General features: G+C 40.0%; 1 pseudogene; it reads left to right on the top strand.

Moving 5' to 3' along the window:
* Window positions 1–584: 584 nt before the first annotated feature.
* On the top strand, window positions 585–1997 carry LOC101421954 (ornithine decarboxylase pseudogene; annotated as a pseudogene).
* The last annotated feature ends 3652 nt before the right edge of the window (window positions 1998–5649 follow it).

Here is a 5649-nt window from a genome sequence, read left to right as displayed (position 1 = left end):
CTTATACAGCGAAAACTACACAAGACTGTTCAAGGAAATCAAAGAAGACCTTAATAAATGGAATAATATTCCCTGTTCATGGATAAGAAGACTAAATATTATCAAGATGTCTATCCTATCAAAACTGATCTACACATTCAATGCAATCCCAATAAAAGTCAACGCATCATTCTTTAAGGAATTAGAAAAACTCACTATGAAATTTATTTGGAAAGGAAAGAGGCCCCGAATAGCTAAAGACATATTGAAAAAGAAAAATGTGTCAGACCCCTGCAGCCCTGCCACCAACCACCCTCTCCCAGCAGCTCTGGCACCTCCTCGGGTCAGTGGTCCTCCGGCGGGAGGGAGTGAGGTGGGTGGTTGTGGCAGCAGCAGTGCGGGCTGCAGGACCTCCTTGGGGGATGGCCCCAGCACCCAAGTGCTAGGAGAACATCTCCACTGCTGCATCAAGGGCACAAGTCTTGTAAGTCAGCAAGATTTGGAATTCCTGGAGAATTGCCTTCCTGAAAAGCTGGAAGAAATCTCTTTAAATTCCATCTCTTACTTTTCCATTTTGTTGTGTTTCAGTGGAACATCAAGAAACCATGAACAACTTCAGTAATGAAGAGTTTGACTGCCATTTCCTTGATGAAGGTTTTACTGCCCAGGACATTCAGGACCAAAAATTAATTAAGTTTCTTCTGATGATGATAAAGATGCCTTCTATGTTGTGGACCTTGGAGACATTCTAAAGAAACATCTGAGATTGTTAAAAGTTCTTCCTCGTGTCACCCCCTTCTATGCAGTCAAATGTAATGACAGTAAAGCCATAGTGAAGACCCTGGCTTCCATAGGGACAGGATTTGATTGTGCCAGCAAGACTGAAATTCAGTTGGTGCAGAGTCTCGGGGTGCCACCAGAGAGCATAATCTATGCAAACCCTTGTAAACAAGTGTCTCAAATTAAGTATACCACCAATAATGGAGTTGAGATGATGACTTTTGACAGCGAGGTTGAGTTGATGAAAGTGGCCAGGGCACATCCAAAGGCAAAGTTGGTTTTGTGGATTGCCACTGATGACTCCAAAGCAGTCTGTCACCTCAGTGTTAAATTTGGAGCCACACACAAAACCAGCAGGCTCCTTTTGGAATGGGCTAAAGAGCTCGATATTGATGTCATTGATGTCAGCTTCCATGTGGGAAGTGGCTGTACTGATCCTGAAACTTTTGTGCAGGTCATCTCTGATGCCCGCTGTGTCTTTGACATGGGAGCAGAGGTTGGTTTCAGCATGTATCTGCTTGATATTGGTGGTGGCTTTCCCAGATCTGATGACATGAAGCTTAAATTTGGAGAGATAACCAGTGTCATTAATCCAGCATTAGACACGTATTTCCCGTTAGATTCTGCAGTGAGAATTATAGCTGAACCAGGCCGATATTATGTTGCTTAAGCTTTCACACTTGCAGTGAATATCATTGCCAAAAAAAATTGTATTTAAGGAACAGACAGGCTCTGATGATGAAGATGAATTGAGTGAATAAACCTTTATGTATTATGTGAATGATGGAGTATATGGATCATTTAATTGTATCCTTTATGATCATGCTCATGTAAAGCCTCTTCTTCAGAAGAGATCCAAACCAGATGAGAAGTATTACTCATCTAACATATGGGGACCTACGTGTGATGGCTTTGATTGGATCATTGAGTGCTGTGGCCTGCCGGAAATGCACGTAGGTGACTGGATGCTGTTTCAGAACATGGATGCTTACACTGTGGCTACTGCTTCCACTTTCAATGGGTTCCAGAGACCACCCATCTACTACGTGATGTCAGGGCCTGCATGGTAAGTCATGCAACAAATCCAGAGCCGGGGGTTTCCACCCAAAGTAGAGGAGCAAGACACCAGTGTTCTGCCTTTTTCCTGTGCTTGGGAAAGTGGGATGAAGCGCCACCCAGCCACTTGTGCTCCAGCTAGTATTAATGTGTAAATACCATTTTTGTAGCTGCTAACTGTGAGTTTAGCTTGAATGGAGGGATTTGGGAAGGACCATTTAACTTAATTACTTCTAGTTTGGAAATGTCCTTGTAAGAGTAGGATTGGCACAGACACAGCAATAAGGAAGACTAGGAGATGGGGTTACACTTATCTGTGTTCCTATGGAAACCACTTGATTATTTGTTTTATATGGATTTTTATTCACTTTTGAACATACTTCTAAGGGATGCCTCTCACCTGCTGAGCAAGCATTTGTAGCTTATATAACAGCAGAATGGACCAAAAGCTTAATGCTGTGACCTGTTTTAAAAATAAAAGTATCTTGAAATAAAAAAAAAGAAAAAAGAAAAACGGAATTGGAGGAATCACACTACCTGACTGACTTCAAAACATACTAAAAAGCTACAGTAGAGAAAAAGCATGGTATTGGCACAAGGAGAGACACACAGACAAATGCAACTGAATTGAGAGCTGATAGAGATCCTCATATATATAGTCATATAATATTCAATAAAACCACCAAACCCTCTCCACTGGGAGAGAATGGCCTATTCAAAAAATGGTGCCTGGAGAACTGGATATCCATATGTAAAAGGATGAAAGAGGATTACCAACTCACACCTTATACAAAAATCAACTCAAGATGGATCAAAGACCTAAATATAAGAGCCAAGACCATAAAGACTTTGGAGAGCAGTGTAGGGAAGCATATACAAGACCTTGTAATAGGAAATGACTTTGTGAACTTCACACCAAAAGCATGAGCAGCAAAAGAACAAATAGATAAATGGGACCTCCTCAAAATTAAAGCCTTCTGCACCTCAAAGGAGTTTGTCAAGAAAGTGAAAAGAGAGCCTACACAATGGGAGAAAATATTTGGTAACCATATATCTGATAGGAGACTTATAACCTGCATATATAAAGAAGTCCTATATCTTGAAAATAGAAAGATAAACAACCCACTTAAAAAATGGGAAAAAGATTTAAACAGACACTTCTCCAAAGAAGAAATAGAAATGGCTAAAAAGCACATGAAAAAATGCTCCAAATCTCTAGCTATCAGGGAAATGCAAATCAAAACTACAATGAGATACCATCTTACTCCCATAAGATTGGCAGCTATGAAAAAACAGAAGACTGCAAATGCTGGAGAGGATGTGGAGGAATGGGAACACTCATCCACTGCTGGTGGGAATGCAGAAGGACCCAACCATTCTGGAGGACAGTTTGGCAGTTTCTCAAAAAACTACCCATAGATTTGCCATGTGACCTAGCAATTCCACTGCTGGGGATATACCCAATAGAACTGAAAACAAGGACACAAACCGATATATGCACACCAATATTCATAGCAGCATTCTTCACTATTGCCAAAAGTTGGAATCAACCCAAATGCCCATCAACAGATGAGTGGACAAATAAAATGTGGTATATACATCCAATGGAATACTACTCAGCTTTAAAAACAAATACACTACAAGTACACGTGATAACATGGATGAATCTTGAGAACCTTATTTTGAGGCATTGAAGGACAAATACTACATGACCTCAATGATATGAAATAAGTAAACCAAGCTGCCTCAGAGAGCTAGGGCCTGGATGATAAGCTTACAGGAAATTGGGGAGTAGAGGAAGGTTGCGAGCTGACACCTACATGGGTGAAATCTATGATAAGCTGGAGGTAAGTATTTGTACAAGGAAGGGATAAAAGGGGGGCATAGGGTTACCTTTGGGTGGGGCTTTGTGGGCTTGAGGGGGGTTAGGGGTGGGAGGATGGGTAATATTGCCCAAGAAATTGGGGGGTGGGGGGTGGGGGGTGGGGAAACATACAAACATAGGAGATTGTCAGGTATCTGGTTGAGAGTATAATGCTGAGAAAACCTTTTCAAAAATATAATAAGGAAAGTTACCTGTTCAAGATGCTTAAAGGGGATAATCTGATGCAGGACAGGCTCCTAGGGAATATGTGAATGCTCATTTTGCCATAGTGGGTTATATCATTGGATAGAGACCCATATAATGAGAGTGAAGGTATACCCACATCCTTGGGAGGACTGAGGCCATCAAATAGAGGGAACTGTATCTCTCAAGAGAAATGGTAGTTCCCAGGGCATTAGGGCAGTTGAGCATGTCAAGCCCTCAACACTGTTGCAAGTATCTCTGAACATGGCCCTTCAAGCAATGAAGATTGATTGTCACTGTGGGCCCTAAGGGGACGAGGAAAGAGGTATTGAATAGATGGAACCAATGTAACTCTGTGGGCAATAGAATTGTTTCACAAGAGTATGGAAGGATAAGACATGTAAAATTGCACCAAAAATATATAGGGGCTGCTAGGCTAAAATATAAAGCATAATGTAAAACATAAGATAACTAAAAATTTAGAAAATTGTATCATCTAAAATATAAACCACAAAAAAATAAAAAAAATAAAAAATAAAATAAAATAAAATAAAATAAAATAAAATAAAATATAAACCACAATGAAAACACAAATGTTACCTTGTTTGAAAGCTATTGTCTCAATATCTGTACATCAGTTTCAGTAAATATAGTATGGATATGTAAAAAGATTATTGCTGTGGAAGGGAAGAGGTTTTATGTTGGCTATGTGAGAGTACTGTATATTGTATATATGAATTACTGTGATCTAACACTCTTGTGAAGATAAGCTTAATAATTAGAAAAAAGAAAAGAAAAAGATAGGACTTAGACACTGAGGAAATGATGTAAGTAGTTGCTTTGACAATTTACATACAGGGCAACACTTATTGCAGTGATGGAAGGCAAAACATCAAAAACAAAGCTTTTGCATTTTTAAATTTTTTGATACCCCTATTTATTTTTACCGTAATTTTTCCAAATTAATATATATTCTATATCTATCCTATAAACTCATTGCTATATTCCATTTTACTATTAAGGGAACCTGGCAATATATTGGCCTTCACTTTTCAGGAAGTTTTGGATCACAGAGAGGTTCAACAATGGCAACAGAGAAATACTGCTGTGGGATGTTTTTGACAGGGGAGACATGGTTGGCAGGGAGTTCTCCAGGGCATATATCCAGGGTACATAAAAATGTTTGGATATTTTCATAGTGGATACAATTAAAAACAACAACTGAGTGAGTGCTGAGTTCCTAGCCAGGGGAGCTCTATCACAATCCCTAAAGGAACAGCAACAATCCCCCAAGTGCAATGGCAAAGACCAAAAAAGAATGAAGGTCCAACAATGAGCCCTTGATACTAATGACTATGCTTGTGAGCCTGTGCACCTGAAATAAGAAAAAGCCCTAGAGCTGCAGGGTGCCTAAGTGTTACCTACTGAGAGCCTCTGTGTTGCTCAAATGTGGCCAGTCTTGAAGCCAAAATCAGCATGTAAATGCGTTGCCTTCCCCCCAGCATGGGACATGACTCCCGGGGATAATTCTCCCTGGTGCCAAAGGATTACTACCAAGTACCAGCTGATGATGTAACTAGAAAATGACCTTGAATAAAAGGATCAACTCGGACCAGCAGAATATCTCAGTCTACATATAATACCAGGAGTTAAAAATGCTTTTTGACCTGAATCAAGGGGGAAATGGAAAGTACAAATGAGTTTATATGACTATGAGTCTCCAAAAAAGAGCCAGGAGGTTATCAGAGGGTTTGCCTTTATGCACA

Source organism: Dasypus novemcinctus, chromosome X, assembly GCF_030445035.2.
Source record: "Dasypus novemcinctus isolate mDasNov1 chromosome X, mDasNov1.1.hap2, whole genome shotgun sequence".
NCBI lineage: Eukaryota > Metazoa > Chordata > Mammalia > Cingulata > Dasypodidae > Dasypus > Dasypus novemcinctus.
Note: the sequence above shows the minus strand (reverse complement) of the source record. Positions and strands in the feature narration are given on the sequence as shown.